Source organism: Macrotis lagotis, chromosome 7 (assembly GCF_037893015.1).
Source record: "Macrotis lagotis isolate mMagLag1 chromosome 7, bilby.v1.9.chrom.fasta, whole genome shotgun sequence".
NCBI classification, from domain to species: Eukaryota; Metazoa; Chordata; class Mammalia; order Peramelemorphia; family Peramelidae; genus Macrotis; species Macrotis lagotis.
In genome coordinates, this window is record NC_133664.1 from 69,967,457 (window position 1) to 69,989,535 (window position 22,079).

Consider the following 22,079-nt stretch of genomic DNA (forward strand, 5'->3'; position numbering starts at 1 on the left):
TGAGTGTTTCAGTTGCCAAAAATGAGGGAAAAATACCTTTCTCATGAACATGTGGCAGCTTGGGCAAAGTGTGTGATTTTGTGCTCAGCACAAAAACAACAAAGAAATAGGTTGAGCAGCCCCACACCTCCTGAATCATCCTGTACAATTTTCATAGACTGGGCAGGAGAGGGTGGAGAGAAATATGCCCCAGATGTGAAAATGTATGAATCTCTATAGTCTTGCTTAAAGTAATATTCAAGAATCCCCCCTTGAAGTTATTTTCTGCCAAAAGTATTTGAAGTCCTTCCATTCCAGGAGAAGACTATAAAAGAAATATGACTGACTATATAAAGGAAATTTTCCCTGAATAAGAATTTTGTACAAAAACTCACCTGCCATTTTTTTTCAAGGTAGACATGTTGCTGATCAGAAACCAAGGTATAATGGAGAAGTCAGAATTTTCACATTATTTCCTACAAATCTGGGAATGGGTATTATTTATATTACCCCCCTAGGTGAGATGAGTCCAGTAAGACACAATCTATGTCATTCTTCTTGGAATCCTGGGGTACTGGGACTCATCACATACTCTAATCATTTTCAGTGAGTGAGCCACTAGGAAAATCCCAGATGTGGGATATGGTAATTGGCAAGTTTATCCAAATTCCAAGTGAGTGTTCAACTCACTTGTGGGATGTGAGAATTAGGAGAGCAACTAATGGTAATAGATGCTTCCAAGAACTTGGGGTGAGTTAGGTTGGAATAACAGAAGTAACATGATCTTTCCTTTTCTCTGTCTGATTAAGCCCCATTCTCAGCCCCCTAGCATGAATTATCTCCTTTCTAAAGACCATAGATTAGGTCTTCTTGGGGATTAGCTTCTGGCCTAGCAAGAAATCTAGCTTATTAGGGACTTCTGAGATGTCAAAGAAACTAATTCATTTTTCTCATGTCCCTGTTTTGCCATCTTGAACAAATACCTGTTTTCTGAACTTCTGGCTTGACAAGGTCTCTAGTATTTATTCTTTTGTTCCTTTATAATTGTCCAGCTTTTGATTTACAACCTCTTTTTGACCTCCATCAATTAATTAATAAATCAACAAGAATTTGTTAAGCACTTAACATGTCTTAGTTAGGCCAAAGGACAGAAATGAAACAGTCCCTGACCTCAAGAAGTTTGCATTCTTTTTTCTTTCTCTTTTTTAGGTACAAGTTGGATTTATCCTAAACTTAAGAAAAGCAAGCTCTCTTCATAATAGAGCTTTTCAGGTTTGTTTTTTTTTGTTTTTTAGGTTTCTGCAAGGCAATGGTTAAGTGGCTTGCCCAAGGCCACACAGCTAGGTAATTACTGAGGCGTATTTGAACTCAGGTACTCCTGACTCCAGGGCTGGTGCTCTATGAGTTTTGCATACAATCATTTCTTTCTGTTTCACAAATATGAAAATGCTCTATCTGTTAAATTCACAATTTTTTAAGTTGAACCTTGGATAATATAGGAGAAATAACTTTCTAAAGTAATTTTTAAGTTTCCCCCTTTCATTTTCTTACCTCCAAAATGAACAATAACAATAAAGCAAATTAATACTTTTGTAGATAATATGTATTAATGAAACAAACTCTCACATTGACCATGTATAAAGCTTCCTGTCTTATTTTGTGTTTGGAGCTCATTACATCTTTCTCAGGAGATGAATAGCATTCATCATTTGATCTTCTGGAATCATGGTTGGTTATTGCATTGATCAGAGTTCCAAAGTCAAAGTTGTCATTTTTAATAATAATTAAAATATAAATTGCTCTAGGAACTTAGATTATCTTGGGAGACAACACAGACATACACACACACACATATATATATTTATGAATGTGTATATTATATATAATATTTTGTAAGTATATATATAATAATAATAAAATTATTCAATAAATAAAAGGGGATTGTTAATGTGAAGATTCAGGAAAGTCCTCATGTGGCTGTGCATGAGCTGAATCTTGAAGGAGACTAGAGATTGGAAGTGATGAGGGAATATAGGAGATAACCACCATAAAAGGCATAGAGATATACTTGTTTGTTCCCTTACTTCCTCCCAATAGCTCACCTGACTCCTACTCCCAGAACTGTTATGGAAGCTGATTTCTGAACATCCCCTAGGACTGTACTATTATTTTGTCTGTCCTTACTTTCCATTCCTTCCTTTGCTTTATCTCTCCTGACCTTGGATTTTATTTTATTCATTCACTCATTCATTCGTTTGTTTATTTATTGCAAGGTAGTAGGGTTAAGTAGCTTACCCAAGGCCACACAGCTAGGTAATAAGTGTCTGAGGCCGTATTTGAACTCAGGTACTCCTGACTCCAGGGCTGGTGCTCTATCCACTGCGCCACCTAGCCGCCCCCCTGACCTTGGATTTTAAACCTGTCTCTGAGATGATACAATATATCATTAAGCCAAGGTGGCTGCCATATTAGAACAGAAGGTTCCAGGGCACCTGATATGGTGGTACTCCCTCCTGATAGTCCTTGGGTCATCTGAGTTCTATGTTGATTTTGAACTGAGGAACACTATGGAAGACTGAATCTCAATCTTACCATTGACTCTCAACTAGCCCCAGATTATAAAGGCCTACCTCCCCATGGAATTCAAGTGCTTTGCATTTTTTCTTTTTTCTATACAGTAGAGGTTGCTTAGTAGCACTTATTGAATTGCACTGAAAAGTGTTATCTTACTCTGTTCTCCCCCAACACAGATTTCAAAATAGTTGGGAGTTTTATTTTATTTTTTGTTTGTTTTATTTATTTCAGTCTAACAACAAACTGTATGTACTTACCAATGTCATACAGACAAAACAAAAACAAAAACACAAACACATGGCAATGAACAATTAGCAAGAACCTACCCAGAAGAGTGAGCATCAGCATCTGAGGTCAGGGGTTCTAGGCTATGCATGCACACATACCCCCTGCCCAACCACTCTTAGACCTAGGCCAGATCTGGATTAATTTGCATGGCTAAGGGTCAATCTCACAAAGATTGTGGCCTCCATCCACAACTAGACTCAAAGGTTTAAGTGATCCAGAGCTTGACATCCTTACTGAGGGAGTATGAAGGGCCAATGAACAATCCCACCAGGACTGAATTCATGGCTAATTGGAGTTGCCCTGTGGTGAAAACTTACGGGTAAACTGCTATATTGTTCATGTGTTCTCCACTTATCAGATACTTGTGGGATTGCAAATTCAGCTTTGAAGGGAGAATTACAGTTCCTATGGTTTCCATAGTCAGAATTAAGCCTCAGAATTTACATAGTTAATTATGAACTTAGCTAGCAAGGGTTTCCCTGCCCCCCCTGCTTTTAGTTCATATACTTCTATTTAGGGGGATAACATGCACACACATTAATATTTGTATTTATTATGTATCATATTCCTGTATATTCTCATGTATATCAATAACATAAATAGCATTGGGCAAAATAAAGTTTATATATGCTTTGTTATAAATGCATTTCACATAAGCTTATCTAAGGTTGTATTAAAAAAGCCTTTCTTCCAAAGCCTGCTCTTTCTCTATCTTTAGATAATAGAATTAGAATGCTGAGGACTTCCACCTGTCTACTATGTCACAGACATGGGATCAGGAACCAGAAGTGAAGACTTGCCCACTATTGGGGTGACAGCACCCAAGAAACCAAAATTTTCATCAATCAACAAGCATTTATTAAGAACTTACCAGGGGCGGCTAGGTGACGTAGTGGATAAAGCACTGGGCTTGGAGTCAGGAGTACCTGGGTTCAAATCTGACCTCAGACACTTAATAATTACCTAGCTGTGTGGCCTTGGGCAAGCCACTTAACCCCATTTGCCTTGCAAAAACCTAAAAAAAAATAATTTACCATACTCCAATCCTGATGCTGTCTTTGCCTTCAAGGACCAAGAGAGGCAATATATTATAGTACAGGATGTTGGACTTGAAGTCAGAAAGACCTGAGTTCCAATCCTGTCACTGATACTTCCTAGTTATATAAGCCTGGCCAAGCCAGTTAATTATCTTGGTGCCTCAGTTTCCTCATCTAGAAAAGAAGGGATTTGACTCAATGGCCTTCCCAGTTCTATATCTATGAACCTCTGAGCTTATGCTGCAGTGACTGAGACAATTCCAAGACAATTATGTGCACATAAATGTGTTTATAGAAGGTAAGTTTAGTCAGAAATGTGTTAACCATTTTCTATTTGTCAGATACTATACTAAGCACTGAAAATACAAAGAAGGGGAAAAACCAGGTCACCACCCTGGAACTCACATTCTAATGACAATGTGCAAAAAATATTGTACACCTGTGGAAAAGTTACTGGGGTGCAGAGGGTAAGGGAGAAGGTTCAGAAAGGTCTGAAGAAGGTGGTTTTTGAGCTGGTGAAGGAAGCCAGGGAAGCCAGGGAAGCTAGGGAAGCGAGGAGGAGGAATATTCTAGGCATGGAGAACAATCAGGAGTTGGGAAGAGAGCTGCAACAAACATCAAATGTGCCATTAAGGTTGGGCCATAGAATTGGCATGGATTAAAGTGTTACAAGCCCAGAAAGGTAGGAATAGACCAGGTTTCAAGAGTTTTAAAAGCAAAATAGGATATTACACTTAATTATGAAAATAATAGAGGATCACTAGCATTTATTGAGTAGGGAATAAATGGCCTGGGATGGTTAGACCTATGCTTTAGATTATTTGACAATTGATAAGAGAATAGATTGGCAGGGGGAGAGACTTGAGGCAAGAGAGACCAACTAGAAGGGTAATACTATGGACCAGTGTAAGGCAATGAGGACTCATAAAATGGTGGCAGCTGTGTGAGTGGTAAGAATGGGACATGTAAGAGAGATAGTATGAATGTAAAAATGATAAGGCTTGGCAACAGAGTGAATGTGAGAGAGGAGTCAGGTATGATGCTGAAGCTGTGGGCCTGAGTGATTAGGAAGATCCTGGGCAGTAATTTGGATGTTCAGAAGGAGGAGAAGGTTTGAAGGGAAATGATGAGTTTGAGTTGTCTATGAGACATTCATTTTGAGATGACCAGGAAGATGGTGATATGAGACTGAATCTCCAGAGAGAATTTAGGATTCCTATATACATCTAGCAATAATCTGCATATAAATGAGCATTAAACACAAAGCAGGTGATGAGATCACCAAGCAGGGTACTAGAGAGGTAAGGCATCTGGGTGCCTGAGTCAATGATGCTACTTCTGAGAGTAAAGGGTAATTCTGGAGAAGGGGAGTTTTTCAGGGGAAAGACAGTGAATCCTCTTTGGGAAATGTTGAGTTTGAGCTGCCTTTTCAAAAAAGGGACATTGAGTTGTGGATAGGGAAGAGGCAAAGGACTCAAATATATTACTTGGTCTGTCTGCTTCTGTTTCTTCCCCCTTCTAATCTGTCATCTACACAGATGTCAAAATAAACTTGCTAAGGTACAAGCTTGACCATTCCATCCTCTCTTACTTAAAAAGCCTTCACCAGTCCCTCTGTTTTTTTTTTTTAATAGAATACAACATAAAATCTTTAGCCCGGTAAAGATCTTACATAATCTGACTCCCACCCAATTTTTGACCCTTACTTTATGCTAATCCCCTTCTCAATCTCTATAATTGAGACCAATTGGACTATTATTAGCCATTTCTCCAATAAATCTCAATCGCCCACAATTCCTCATGCATGTAATGCATTATCTTTGCCTTTTTGTATCCTTGTATTCCTTTAATATTCAATCTTCACACCACCTCTATTATTAAGCTTCTCCTAATCTATCCTGCAGCTGTTAATAATCTCTCCTCAATTTTCTTATACTTCCTGTCATACTCAAGTAGAATGTAAGCTCCATGAGGGCAGGACTGTTGTATATTTGAAACCTCAAAGACTGTCAGAATATCTTGCATATAGTTGATGCTTTACAAATTCAAGGGGAATGCAATTGGGAGGCATTTTGGTTTGAGTCAATAATAATAATAATAATAATATTATTTAACATTTATCTAGCACTTTAAAGTTTGAAAAGTATATATCATATGTCTTCTCTTTTATTCACAATAACCTAATGAGGGAGTGCTGCTGTTGTGTGTCCTTCATTTTCTTTTTTTTTTTTAAGATTTTATCTATTTTGAATTTTACAATTTTTCCCTGAATCTTGCTTCTCTCCCTCCTCAACCCCCACAGAAGGCAAGATTCAATGTAGTCTGTTAGTCTTTACATTGTTTCCATGGTATACATTGATCTAAGTTGAATGTGATGAGAGAGAAATTATATCCTTAAGAAAGAAACATATAGTACAAGAGAGCAAAATTACATAACAAGATAACTGTTTTTTTAAAAAATTAAAGGTAATAGTCTTTGGTCTTTGTTCAGACTTTACAATTCTTTCTCTGAATACAGATGGTATTCTCCATCGCAGATACCCCAAAATTGTGCCCAATTTTTGCAGTGATGGAATGAGCAAGTCCATTAAGGTTGTGTGTGTCCTTCACTTTTCAAGAGGACCAATGACATCACTGGTGATGTCTTGACATATCCATGAATTGAGTTTAGGAGTTAAATTGAGTTATCAGCCTCACTTTCTTCTCCAGAGCCATGTGGGTCCAGGGGCCAGACATGGACCAGGATGACCGGAGGTGGCCCCGGATGCAAGGCAATCAGGGCTAAGTATTTGTCTAAAGGTGGGTGAGCAGTCGTGAAAAGGCTCAGCAAGCCCTCCCACCAGAGGTGCTGTTCCTCCCTGAACACTTACATGAAGACCTAAAGAAATTCCTCATGACCACATGGTTAGTGATTTAAGCACTGAACTTAAAAGCATCTGGATTCAAATTCTGCCTTAAATTCTAACTTAGCTGTGTGACCCTAGACAAAGCCACTTAACTCAGTGGTCAAGTATAGTGCCTGGCACATGGGAGACACTTGATAAATGTTTATTAACCGACTGACAACCTTCCTGTCTTTCACTTCCCTCAACCTGATGACCTCTGACTAAGAAATCTTCCTGACTCTGATCTTTACTGTTAGAGGCGGGTTTTCCTGACTCAAGTCTAGTTCTCTTCAATCCATCAACTGACTATTGTTTATTTAGCCTGGTGTGTTCTTTCCACTAGCTTAACTATTGGGGATAGAAAGACAAATGAACAGCACTTTCCCTCTAGAATTTGCAATCCAAGGCATTCTCTGGGCAGCTAGGTGGCACAGTCAATAGAATGCCAGATCTGGAGTCAGGATGACCTGAGTTCAAATCCAGTCTCAGACACATTATAGCTGGGTGACCTTCACCCTGTTTGTCTCAGTTTCCTCATCTGTAAAAATGAGTTGAAGAAGAAAATGCCAAACCACTCTAGCAGCTTTACTAAGAAAACCCCAAAACAGGTCACAAAGAGTAAAACACATCTGAAAAATGAGTTAACATCTCATCCTTACTTCAAAGAGATTACTCCTCTATTCATGTCAACGAGGCTAAAAATATTCACTCACAAACCATACTGTATTCAGCTGAAGACCATTTCGGGCTTTGCGGCTTCAGTTTCTCTCAGCTGAATCCATCACTATATTTGTAGCTCAGTTTCTTAGACAGGTGGTTTGGGGGGCACACTTCCCAGATCGCCAATAACTTATAGTCTCTTGGTACGCCAGCCACCTGTCTTGCCCATTAGATCCTCATTGTTAAGGTAGAAGAGGAACCAGTTTTACATGTCTGTCTTTGGGTTTTGATAGAAAATGTTGCTTTGGGGTTTTTAAAAGCAAAAATCTTGCTTTGGGGTTTTTAAAGCCAATACACCTCTGGGCTGCTGAAATTGCCATCCAGGTGTGCAGTCACATCAGCATCCGGTCTGACTTCCTGGCTTGGGTCAGCCTCTTTGGAGACTTCTTAAAAATATATCTTCAGCATAAGTCTAAAAATAAGATAAGCAAAGAAGCAAGGACTCTGGGATAAGTGCACTGAGCAGGGACAGCCAGCTGTATCGGGTTCAGGCTATCTCTTGGCGGCCAAGCCACAGTCGTGAGAGACTTCTCATCCTGGATTCACGGAGCTGGGAAAGGAGAAGAGGAAGCGAAGAGGCAGGATGTGGTCAAGAGGTGCCTGGAGGCCAGGAAGCCGAGGGGGAAAATCCTTGCAATGACTTTGGGGATGGTGGTGGTGGGCATGGTTTTGTTATTATTACTTTTTTTTATTTTTCTTTTTAAACCCTTTGCCTAGTCCCCTTTTGACACTATTCATTCATGCCAAGTCAAGCTCGTCTTTTCTAGGTCTCCAAGACTAATATATTTTCATATTAGTAAACAAAATCATCTATGATATACAACCTAGGATTATAAATTTATAGGTAAAAAAAGGAACTGAAGATTTCATCCAATCCAATTCCTTCATTTTACAGATATGGAAACTGAGGTCCAGAGAGGGTAAGGAATTTACTCAAAATCATAAAGGTTAGGGGGCGGCTAGATGGCGCAGTGGATAAAGCACCGGCCCTGGAGTCAGGAGTACCTGGGTTCAAATCTGGTCTCAGACACTTAATAATTACCTAGCTGTGTGGCCTTGGGCAAGCCACTTAACCCCATTTGCCTTGCAAAAAAAAAATCATAGAGGTTAAAAAGAGACAGACTAGGATTTGAACCCATACCTTCTGACTCTCTACTTCCAGCCTTCTTTCCACTGCTCCACCCTTGGCGAGAATGGACAGAGTTGGGGGGTTTTTTTGTTGTTTTTTGTTCTTTTAGATTTTTTCAAGGCAATGGGGGTTAAGTGGCTTACCCAAGGCCACATGGCCTCAGACACCAAGTGTCTGAGGTCTGATTTGAACCCAGGTACTCCTGACTCCAAGGCCAGTGCTCTATTCACTGCGCCACCTAGCCGCCCCTATGGATAGAGTTTTTACATAGGATATGGTAGAACATTCTAGGAGCAAAGCTCTAATCCTTCAGGACTATCAACTGCTTATTCCCTCTGACATTCTAATAGCCTGCAGTCATCTGGAAGCTGGAAGCTCTCTTGTCCAAGGTGGTAGAGTTATAATTGGGTTCTGCCTCCAGAAAGAGAATGTCATACCCAGGAAGAATGGGCCAACCTAGTCATACCCAGGATCTCTTCAGATCCAATTTCATGGGCCAGTTATATTAGCAGTAGGAAGGAGTGACCATTTTCCAAAACCATTAAATATGAAAAGCTCCAAAGCAAATTTCTGGTGAGTCACTAGGAAGGGATGACTCTAAACTTTCAGACTAAGATGATCCTTATCATTGACATTTACCAAAGGAAGCAATTATTGAATCCTGTGGATGCAGACACCTCCTATCATTTACCATCTCCCTGTCACATGTCCGCCCCAAGCATGAGCCTCTCACCCCTTGACTATGCTTATCTTGACATATCTTGTTTCTACATTATTGTCTGTGAAACTAGGGACTGTTTTTGCCATTCTTTGTATACCCAGCTTTTTAGCACACTGTCTGGATCATCTTAATAAATATTTGTTGACTTTTTGAAGAGAGAATGCTTTTCTTTAGAATGCAGATTTGCATAAATACAAGGCAGAGTAGAGTTTGGGGCATCTAAATTGAATGGGATTGAATGCATTGGTTTACTAAAAATAATTTGACTAATTTCAAATGGTTGATTTAGCTTTATTTTTTTATTCATTAGTTTAATCATAATCTATATAAAAGGAAGACTCCCCCAGAATGTATTCTTCAAAGCTTAGCAATGTCATTGGTAGGGTACTTCTTTCACTAATACAAATTGAAATCATTATTTATTTATTGTAAATAATATTTTTCCAATTACATGTAATGATAGTTTTTAAATAATATTTTATTTTTTTGAATTACATGTAAAGATAGTTTACAACTTTCATTTTTATAAGATTTTGAGCTCCAAATTTTTCACCCTTCTACCTCCTTCCCTAAGATGGCTAGTGATCTGATATAGGTTATATCAGGTTAAACATATTTACACATTAGTCATGTTGTGAAAGAAGAAACAGAACAAAATGGAAAAAAACCACATACACACATACAAAAAGAGAAAGTGAAAATAGAATGCTTTGAGCTACATTCAGACTCCATCAGTTCTTTTTTCTGGATGCGGATAGCATTTTCTGTGGTGAATCTTTTGTAATTGTCTTGGATCATTGTAACTCTGAGAATAACCAAGTCTATCTTCACACAATGTTGCTGTTATTGTGTACAACGTTCTCCTAGTGATGCTCACTTCATTTACATCAGTTCATGCAAGTCTTTCCAGATCTTCCTGAATTCTGCCTACTCATTATTTCTTTTCATACAATAATAATCCATTACATTCATATACCACAACTTATTCAGCCATTCCCTAATTGATGGGAATTCCCTCAATTTCCAAATCTTTGCCACCACAAAATGAGCTGCTATAAATATTTTTGTACATGTAGGTCCTTTTTCCTTTTTTATGATGTCTTTGAAATATAGACCTAATAGGGGTATTTACAACCACTATTAATAAATAGTCTTGGAGACCATTAGTGCCCAACAAATCTATCTCCCTGGAGCCAACAAAATGGTGAGTTTTTCCCAAACTCAGAGACATTTGTTCTTGGACAATGGGTATTTGGTCAATTAAGATGATGAGAGCAACAACTTTTCTACATATGCTAGTTTAGTTTTTCCCCCTAAAGGGAAATGAAAGTATCTTCAAGACAATTACATATAGGACTAAAGCTTGAACCATTATTGTAGCTTCCTAGTCATCTAAGTAAAAGTCATCTAAGTTGATTGGGCTTGCCACCATGACAAATATGGAACTCACCTTGCACCCTTGTTGTATATCCTATTATTAAGTGGACTTCTTTTGTGTTAAGTGTCAGATGTTCTACAAGTGTCTCATTTCATTTCAATCCTGAGCCAACAGAACTAACCTGAGTCAACCCTGGTCCAGAACACCATTCCACTTCTCAAAGATCTTCCAATTAAGTGAGGAACCTCTTGCATATATGCTTAGCTGGTAATCCCTATACCTAATAATATGGGGTTCAAAATGACCAAAACTTGGGATTTGATAATTCAGCATTATCTTTCATACACAAAGATGATAATGCTAATACTCCACAAATACGACATACATTATTAATTATTCTTCCAGTATTAATCCAACCAATTCTCTCTTGAGCCCAAGTACATACTCTTGAAGTAACCAATTAGAATTGGGGCTATATCCCAGATCAATATGGAATGACTCATTTAGGGATGGGGGACTTAGTTTTCAATAGTACCTTTCTTGAGTCACTTGAGCTCACTATTTTTATTAGTTTTGTCTGTCACCCCCCCCATTTTTGATGTTCATATCATCCTCTGCAGTTTATAAACTATAATATCCATACCTGTTTGAGCTTCAGAAAAACCCTAAGAGCAGAGACAGAACAGATGTGATCAACACCATGATGACAAGACTGGGATTCAGACAGGTTAAGTGACTTACTCGGAATCATGTAGCCAGTAAACCTTGGAGGCAGTAACTCAAACCCAGATCTCTTGATCACATACCCAAGGTGTTCCTGCAATACAGCTGAGTTTCTATTCTTTAAAGTCCACCAGCATACCTTGGCTACCTTCTACCTCTTTGGTATATTATAGCCATTCACCTAGTGCTTACAAAGAGTTAATTTCTCCCATATGGGAGAATACTTAACTCCCAGAAGGTAGTTTGCTTGTTATTAGATATCATTTAATCCTTCAGCCTTTTATTACAAAGCAATCTCTACAGTTATTAGAGTTAGGTGCTAAAAGACTCAAAGTGTTAGAGAATAAATTTGTTCGTGATGATGGATGGATGGGCATTTGGTAACCCAGAACTCTTTTTTTATTACTCCTTGATACCACCAACCAGTAAAATGACCCAGACCCCCATAATAAACTAGATGCACATGACTCTTGGGCTGCAGATGAGAAAAGAGCTGCCCACCGAGAGAGATGCAATGATTGGCTTAGAAGTACCCAGTGAGTCGGTGACACAGGGAGAAGGAGACTTCTGACAGGCCACACTGCTTTTACACAGAGGTAAAATGAAAGAGCCAGTAGTTTGCTGCACACATGTCTTTAATTAGAAACAAAGGAAGCCAGGGCTGTTTAAGCCACTTGAGAAAAATAGTGAAACTTTACTAGCTAAATTGAAAATCCCTGTCACCAAGCGTCGGAGTGAATGAGCTTCTGGAGAACCAGGCTGCTTATAAACATTTTTGACATAGTCGTCCAATTGTAAGAGTTGCTGAGTTCAAGTCATTTGAGACTCAGACAGCAGCTGGAACAGGAGATTGGAGAGGGGACTGGCCTCACCTTTTCCACCCCTTCTGGGATCACTCAGGATTATTGCCTGTCCCATTGCACCATTATCCTGAAGGAACCAATCTTGCTCGTCACATTTTAGAATCTGAATACTGGAATAAAAAGGTCACGGTGTGCTTAGCTTATTAAGAAGAGATATCCAGGGACCTCAGAGATGCTCATTCACCAAAGATCACTTCCCCCATCCCTTCATTGGGTTGGTGAGTGCTGGTTTGGGAATGTCTCTGGGTGGTCCGATTTCCTCCAAGACCCACTGGTTTGGATTCTGGGAGCAGCTGGCATGTCTCAGAATGCCAGAGAAACTGGCCTGGCTCAGGAAGTGGGTGCCAGTCATCCAACTGCCCAAGGTAGTTGGAGCTGTAAAGAACTAAATCTAATTAGAAATCCCATAACCTCCAGGAGCTGGTCAGAGGCATAAGACCTGCATTGCTTCTGTGAATCTGTGTCACCCCTTTATGAGAAAGGTGCTCAGCTAATTTTCAAAACAAGCTGGAGAGAATTTATGCATTTTTTATATGTGCCAAGAGGTCTCCTTCCACCTCTTTTGGGTGTCAGAACTATTAAGCCTCATGCAGCTACCTCCCTAAGGGCCCTAGTCACTTGTTACCGGTGTGTAGGAGAACGCTAACCACTGCATACTTTAATGTGTCTAATTTAAGGTATGCAAACAAGGCTTTCTCCCATCAGAATGATCCTAGGCAATTTGGCTGAGGAGCTGTACACATTTCAGAAAAAAATTGGGGACTCCTGGGGAATGGGGAGAAGGGATTGATCCAAAAGGGATGAAAATTGCTCAAAGGAACCATTATCATTGAATGTCCTCCTGGGGAGTGAACACATGCCAAAAAACATTTGTTGAAGAATTTCAAGCATAATCTTGATCTTCACTAACTTTTCTAGTCTTCCTTTTGTTGAATAGCTGGAAAAATACATACACCCATGAACATAAGAGATAATAGATGATCTGACTCAGAATTTTGGAGCCATAAGGAAACTGAAAAGTCATCTAGTCATGGGATTGATGCTTTAAAATCAGAAAGGACCTTAAGAGGTCATACTGGAGACAGCTAGGTGGTAGAGTGGATAGAAATTTGGAGTTGAAATCAGGAAGACATGGATTCAAATCCTACCTGAGTCACTAAACCAGTGACCTGGGCAAGGCCTGTCCACTCTACCTTTGTAAAACTAGTCTTCCCCTTCAGAGGTCTTCTATCTAAGCTCCTCAGAGAACTATCTAGCTCCTTAGAGGTCTTCTATCTAAGGAGACAGTACCAGGGCAGATACCTCATTATTTCCCACCTGACCCCTGGACTTCTCCATGTCCCCTTCCTGGATATTCTCTCCCAATGGATAATCTCCCCCAGGGACTCTCTTTTGTCTTTCTTTTTATCCCTAGAACTTAGCAGTGACTGGCTTATGATGCTGATTGACTAGTTGACTCCCCCAGGATCCCAAGAGATGGAGAGAAATGTATTAATTGTTTAAAGAACTATGTGAGTAGGACCCTTCCAGACTTTTCTAGCTCAGCTAAATTTTCCTATTTAAGCAGCCCTGTTTGTGGTGGCAAAGAATTGGAAATCAAATAAATGTCCTTCAATTGGGGAATGGCTTAGCAAACTGTGGTATATGTATGTCATGGAACACTATTGTTCTATTAGAAACCAGGAGGGAAGGGAATTCAGGGAAGCCTGGAGGGATTTACATGAACTGATGCTGAGTGAGATGAGCAGAACCAGAAAAACATTGTACACCCTAACAGCAACATGGGGGTGATGATCAACATTGATGGACTCACTCAATCCATCAATGCAACAATCAGGGACAATTTGGGGCTGTCTGCAATGGAGAATACCATCTGAATCCAGAGAAAGAACAAAAGCACAAGGACTATTACCTTCAATTTAGGGAAAAAAACTGATATCTTATTGTCTGATCTTGCTATCTCTTATACTTTATGTTTCTTCCTTTAGGATATGATTTCTCTCTCATATTTAATTTGGATCAATGTATACCATGGAAACAATGTAAAGACTGACAAATTGCCTTCTGTGGGGGTGGGGGAGGGAAGTAAGATTAGGGGGAAAAATTGTAAAACTCAAAATAAATAAAATCTTTAAAAAAGTTTTTCCTATTTAGAAATCCTATGTTAATTAAAAAATAATAGATGGAACTAGTGTTTCCTGGAACTAACTAGGTAGGTGGTAGCTTCAAACCCAAACAGAACAGAAATTTCACAGAGACATCAGCTAAGAATTTCAGTGGCTTCTCCTTCCAGTTGACTATCAATTGTAGGTAGAGGAGGTAATACTAGTTACCAGACAGCTGTGCCTTGGATTAACAGGTCAGATATTCCATCCAAAGTCAAGTATGAAATAGAGTTATTCATCCTTGCTAGGCTTCCATTCATTGTTCACATTCTGAGGTTGGCATTAAGGATAGCTTCAAGCTTAAAATAGAAAAAAAAAAGATTTTGTCTGAAGGATCATGGGACAGAGTGGAGATTATTAACAACTGACAACTATTGGAACATATTGTCTTTCACAAAACAATTTACACAACTTCTTCACCTAGAAGAAAGGTTTTGTTATTAATTCCAATTTACAGAAAAGGAAACTGAGACTCAGAAAAGTTAACTGACTCACTCATATTTACAGAATTAGTGTTGGAGGTAGGGCTTGAATTCTCACTCAATTTTCCCATGCTTTCCCATATACCCTATTTCTCCTTTATCTGCAAATTAAAAAAACCCCACTATTCTCAAAGATGACAGGTAAGTCTGACAGCAGCGCCTATAATTAGGTGATACCGTGAATTTCAGCCACAGATCATTTTGATCTCCAATGGGGCTACTACATTCATCTCAGTTTGGACTGGAAAGGGGGTATTACCCATTTCTCCAGCTATACCTCAAAATTCTTCTGTTCTTCTCAGCTTCTCTGGACTGCCCCTTAGCTCAAGAATTGGTTTGTTCAGGCTGTGGACCTTAGTTAGAATTAAGTGCTTGACTTGGACCCATTCTTCATTCTTGCCTCATTTCTCCTTGGATCTGTTGGGTAAATGAAACTTCAAATGGATAAATTCCATATATTTGGTCTCTGCTGATTTTGGCACATATCAGCATCCGGCTTGAAGGAATAAGAGACCCAACCCCAACTGGGGCCAGCTGGATGAATGTCACCAGGGACAGCCTCCCACCAGAGCAACTTGTTTTCTTTCTCAGGCCAAAGCCACAAGGGGTCTGACATAAATAGTAGAAAAGACTGAGATACTCCACGTTTTTTAAAAAAGAGAGAAAGAAAATACATCAGTCCAGCATTCCTAGTAGGAGAAAGAAAACCTCAACTCATATTTAAAAGTTTCTATGATCTGTATAATATCTATAATTTATATGGTGCTATAATTCATATAATATTTTAAAAGCACTTGATAAATATCACTTCTTTTGGTTCTGGGATGTAAGTTCTATTATTATCCCCACTTTACAAGTGAGAAAACTGAGTCTGAAAGGTTAATTGACTTATCCAAGTTATTAGTATTAGGAACAGTATTTAACTCATCTCCTTGATTCCATCTCTCTCTCTCTCTCTCTCTCTCTCTCTCTCTCTCTCTCTCTCTCTCTCTCTCTTTCATCCCCCCACTCATCAAAAAGACCTAATATATCATTAACTTCCTAGAGTTGGGCCATTCCACAGTATTTTTATCTCCTTAGCACTGGATAGCTATATGTAATATTTTTTATTATAGATAGCTTACTTTATCCCTCCCAAAGTAGATTGCTATTTGTTCCAGGGAACTATGTTTCCTTTTTCTTGTAGTATTCTACCCAAAGATAATCAATATTAAATAAATAAACCCCACACACTCAAATGCCTGTAAATGTTACATATATAGTTGAATGTTTATGTGCTTGGATACCTCTATTTATAGCTGTATCTAGATTTCTGTATCTTATACCTAGCAAGGGTCTAATACATGCTTCTTAAATTGAATTGTGTTTTGGCCTTAGCATATATAATAGGTGTTACTAAGTGTTTACTAATTGATTGATTTGATATACTTTCCTGTGAGACTTGCAATCTGATTTGGATTAGAATCTAAATTCATTGAGGGTGAAATCATTTCATTCTTTGTATTTTTAACACAGTACCAGGGACAGTATCTCATATCCAACAAACACTTGTAAATTGATTCCTTGATTTGGGTTGTGACCAGAGACTACTTCTCCTCTATATCCTCCTAAATTCCTAGTAATCGTGCAATTGATGTTAATAAGGCCAACCTTAAGAAGCAACCATTTCTGGAGTATAAATGAAGAGATTCCAGGAAGAGAGCCTCCTTCCCTTTCCAAATATAATTCCTCCGTGTGCTCATTGAGGCCTAAATTCTTTTAAGCGGGAACAAAGCCATTTTAATTCACAAATAGGGACAACTAAAGTACAAATATCTATGGGAGAGGAAACAATTTGGCTCAGAGTCAAACAAAGATGTAAATGATTGATATCAGATTATTTTCTGAAAGTAGGTAGGTTTTAAAGTAGGTTTTAAAGGATTTGACTGGAAGAGGAACAAGTCTCTGGGTATGAGAGTAAGGCAAGTGTGTCTGGCAAAAGGAAAAAAGTAATTCCACAAGGGGAAGATGGGCTCATGGGGGTAAGTTGTTTAGGGATATGTTGATGACAATCACTTCATAATCATTTGGAATATTATATAAGGAACCATACCCTGTGAAAATAAATGTTTCTCACACAGTACCTAAGAAATTTTGAGAAAAGCATTAGGATTACACAAAAAATTGCATAAAAGTTCTCTGAAGGTAGATCATATTGTAAGCATGCTGGTCCATAGAAAGCAAGGATTATTGTGCCATGGACCAATATGGCAGTCTGGTGAAACCTATGGATTCTTTTCTAGAATAATGTTTTTTTAATGTCATGAAATAAATACATAGGATTACAAAAGAAACAGATTACATTGAAGTATGATTATCAAAATATATTTAAAAATAAACAAGTGCATGAACCTCTGTTTAAAAGGCCTTGATAGAGGATGTGGCCATTCCCACAATGTGGTCAGCACTCATTTTTCACATTGTTTTGGGGGTAAGAGAACCTCCTTGAGTGGGGGAAATTCTCCAGATGACACTTTTTAGAAGACTATGTTTGAACTTTTCAGATATTGATATCCCAGCAGTGATGGTTAATGGGTACCTCCCATTAAACTCCCAGTTTGAAGAGGTTTTTTTGATTTATTTGGTTTTTTTAATACTTCAAGACATCTTAGGGAAAGGTTTGGGGCAAAATAGTGCTCACAATGGTGGTTAAGAAAGAGATTCAAATACTCTTAAAGTCTCTTTTAAGAATTTTGGAATTGATTGCAAGACATGGAGACTTCGGCACAGGACTACCGAGCATGGCATGCCTTCATCAGAAAAGGTGCTGTTCCCTATGAGCAAAGTAGAATTGTAGAAGCTCAAAAGAAATGTAAGATGCACAAATTGAGAAATCCATCCCAAATACTCATATGGACTATTTGTGCCCAGTCTCTGGTAGAGTATTCCAATCTCTTGGTAGTCTAATCAGCCACAGCTGGGCACACTGTTAGATTTTTAACATAGTGGTTTAACATTTTGTTCTTTTTGAGAATAGAAGACAATCATATGGAGAGAAGAGCTAGTCATGGACCTAACCACAGTGCTCTGAAAAGCTAGCATACCACCTAAACAATAATTATGGCAGGAAGAGGAGTGGTAAGAAGTTTAAATGTTCATTCAGAAGTCAGAGATCTCTAAATTTCTGATAAAAAGGGAAATTAGTAATCAGAGCAGTTTTGAACTCTAATATCTAATCATGATAGTAGTATTTCTCTGAACCCATGTAGAAATGATAACCATTTGATATAGGTGCAGTGATGTTTATTACCTGATGCAATTCCTTCTTATTTCCCTTGCTATCTTATTACATTAAATGCCTTTTGTTCTAAATTCATTTTTCATCTGGCATGATCTTTCTTGAAGATTAGTGAGTGGTGGGGGCTCAGAACTGCAGATTTGAAAAACTTACAACCCAAACAGGACTCTGAACCTGAGTGTAACTAAGAGGAATACCAATGCAATAAAGGAATTTTGGGTAAACTGCGAGAGTCAGACCTCAAAACAGTAGAGAATGATCTTTTTATATTTTGTGATACATAGATAACAGAAAACTTCACTGGAAAACACCAGCCTTAGTTTTTGACTCAGTACTTTAGGTTTCAGGGGTTGGCCCAGTGAATAACCAGAAGGAACTGACCAACAAAGAGAAAAACCAACACCAGAGTAGCATCTGCTGTTGTGGAGATGGTCACTCCTATCCACATCCTTAAGAGACAGAAACAATTATGCTTCAGAAATAAAATTCAACACAATTGAAAAGAGATAACTACTTGATGGGAAAAAAAAACAAAAGAAAGATGACCAAACTAAATTCTTCATATGTCCCATGACCTAATATCTTTTGTTGATCATTTTCCCTGGCTGTTTGACTAGTCTATTTTTCTTTCTCATTAGTTAAACTGACAGAAAACAAGAGAAAGAAGGGACTGATCTTTTTATTTGTGATACTTATTATCTATATTGAAGTATAGAATGATGAGGGAGGACTTTTTTTTCTCTTCTTAAAAAATCAAGTACTAACTCTAAACAGCAGATACTGACTGGTTTAGCCTGTGTAGGCAAAATTTAAAAAGCTGCCAGCAGATGCCAGAAATCTCATTTGGGATGAACACTCCCTCTTTTTCTATCCTCAGGCTTAATATAAATGCTGATATTTATTTAGGGAGTTTGAATACTGAATCTCATTGAATACAATATTCGCCAATGAAGTATGATCATTCAAAAATTATGTCCCAGTTCTTTTATATTTTTTCTTAAAATTATAACATTTATAGATCAGGGAATGGAAGGATTCTTCATTTTACTGGTCCTGTTTGAAATAACTGGATAGATTTCCCAGTATCCCTTGATTGACTGACTAGGAGATATCCAGACACAAACTGTCAATTTATATTTAGATTTCCACCTGAGGAATATTTTTCCTATTGTTCAATTTGTAAAAGAGATTCCCTAAGAAAGTACCTAAAGACATTTTCAAATGACATTTTCAATATCTGCCAACCCATGAATGTTTCTATCTCAGCAATAAAGGGCTTAACTTGTGAACAAACCGCCTCAACATCAAACATAAAGAGAACAATTTAGAAACCATCTCCTATGTAGCGAAATTTCCCCAGTATGTATTATAGTTGGGGGAGTGCTGTCTATTGACTACAGTTAAATAAAAATTATTTTATTATTTTGTTAGGAGAAAATCATAAAAATTTCAGGTGAATAAGTTCATAGTAAAACGTTAGGAGATTTCCTTTTGATATGATCCATTAGCCAAATGCATGTTTAATATGTTAACTTACATCACTATGGAACTTATCCCATCTTGGCTCAAGCTATTTTGTTCCTTTTCCTCATGGTTTCTTCACTTTAAGAAAAAAGAAATTGATAGCATGGATCTGTATGAATAGATTTTGAAGATGTGTTCTTGACGGGGTTGTCTAGATGAACTCGAAGGTCCCTTTCAGTTCTAAAACTTATGGTCTTCTGTTTCTCTTATCTTTTTTCTTATTTCCATGTCCACTGACCTTCTCTGGGCTAACTATACTCTGACTTAATATGTTGGCTTTCCAAGAGACACAGTTTTGCCTCTTCTGGGTAGAATGTAATTAGAAAGCAATTTGGCACACATGTGCCATTCAAGGGTAATTTGGCACAGCATCATCATAAGCTGGCAACAATGATTTTGTTTCGCGTTGGCCACTCTCCCAATTGCTTTACAACTCATGAGATTTTCATCTGCACATCCTTAGGAAAAACTCCTGTCAGGATGTGGATATCAAGTGTTGGGGATGGATGTTTGTTATATGGAAGTATGTAGTGTCAGTCTCTCACCAGATATGATTGCTGGGCATTATAGGCTTATTCCATATCAGGTTAAAGAAAGGAGAATAGCCAGATTGTGCTGCCCACATTATTTCCTTGACTTGATTTATTGAGTTCTATTTCAGCCCTATGGGCTGATGTAGTAAGAGTGCCAGACCTGGAATCAGGAAGAATCATCTACTCAGATCTTACAAACGGTGTCACCCCAAGCAAGTCACTGAACCCTGTTTGCCTCAGTTCCTCACATCTGTAAAATGAACAGGAGAAGAAAATGGAAAACCACTCTATATCTTTGCCAAGAAAATCCCCAAATGGAGCCCTGATTGAAAACAACTCAACAACAATAAACTCTAGTCTTGGATCTGTCTTCACCATGTCTTTCTCAAATTAGATCCACTCCAGGTCATCTCTCCTGGCTCCCCCAAGACCTTCACCCCCTTAGGGTTCTCCAGTCTGCTATGATGTGGACCTTTTGGGCATCTCTTTCTCTCTCTCTCTCTCTCTCTCTCTCTCTCTCTCTCTCTCTCTCTCTCTCTTACTACCCAGCCAGGACTCATCCCACCTAGCTAGCACTGAGGATGGAGCACTGGACTTTGGAATCAAAGACCTCAGTTCAAATGCTGCCTCAGACATTTACTAGCAGTGTGACAGTGGACAAGTTACTTTACTGCCTCTGTTTCCAAATTAGCAATGACAGTATTTACTACACAGGACTTAATTATCATAGTGAATATAGGAAAGAAAATGCATTTGGTGATCAGTTAATTATGAGACAATAGTACTTGGTGAGTAGAAAACAATGAAGGAAACTTGAAAATTCAAGACCCATGATTCAGAAATAGTTTCCTGAAATGGAGAAAAAGAGAGAGTAACTAGTGAGAGTAAAAAGTGAAGAATAAAATCTTTGCTCTGTTCTGAGGACAAGCTGAGAAGTTAGGAGGATAGAAAGAAATGTGTCTTTGAAAGGAGATAATTAGGAAGTAAAACCATGGTGGAAGGAGGAGTCATTGATGGACAGAAGGTTGGCAGGGACAAGCAGTGCTACTGGAACAGCAGAAAGGGCTGAAGTGGACTCAGTTGGGGTTTTGGCTGGAGTGGGTTTTTTTGTGCTTTTTTGGCATACTCTGTTGATGAAATGTCTGATTCAGCTGCAAGTCTAGTCACTTGTATATTCCTATGAATATACAAAGCTGAGTGACCTTCCCTCTCCCCAGACCCCTTTGTAATTTATTTTTGGCTGTAGTAATCAGGCAGGACAAGTTCTTCAGTTAATGAAAATGAAAGTCAACTTGTCAGACACCCACTAGCCCTTCCTATACTTGCCAATAATGTAGGGCAAATGTGGTCAATGACTGAGACTAATAAAAATCTGAAAGAACATTCAGGGTTGAAGTTTTAAAAAGCCTCACTTGCCCCCAAGCATCTTGGCCTCAATTTTTCTTTCTTTTGCAGGACATCACTATAGTGAAATTTTCTCTGCTCTCAAATTCCCTCATCCCAATAAAAATGCATTTACTTGAAATAAATATGTATAATCAAGCAAAACAAATGCACACATGGGTCAGATAATATCTCTTTGTGCACTGATAGTATGTTTTATGATCAGCCCCCTGAAATCATGGTTATTATGTTTATCAGAATGACACCTATCCATCTATCTCTCTATCATTTATGCCTGTCTATGTGTCTGTATTTTTCTATCTGATTATATATTTATATACCCATCTATCTAGCTATATATATATATATATATATATATATACATATGTATACATATATGATTATCTATCAATTCATC

General features: G+C 38.3%; 1 long non-coding RNA gene across 1 annotated transcript in view; it reads right to left on the bottom strand.

Moving 5' to 3' along the window:
- Positions 1-9,875: 9,875 nt before the first annotated feature.
- Positions 9,876-22,079, bottom strand: part of LOC141492624 (uncharacterized) — a 101,903-nt gene continuing 89,699 nt past the window's right edge. The window contains exons 5-6 of the long non-coding RNA XR_012469991.1: positions 15,222-15,361; positions 9,876-14,761 (exon numbers count right to left, since the gene is read on the bottom strand). This is a non-coding gene — a long non-coding RNA (uncharacterized LOC141492624). The remainder of the gene's footprint in view (positions 14,762-15,221; positions 15,362-22,079) is intronic.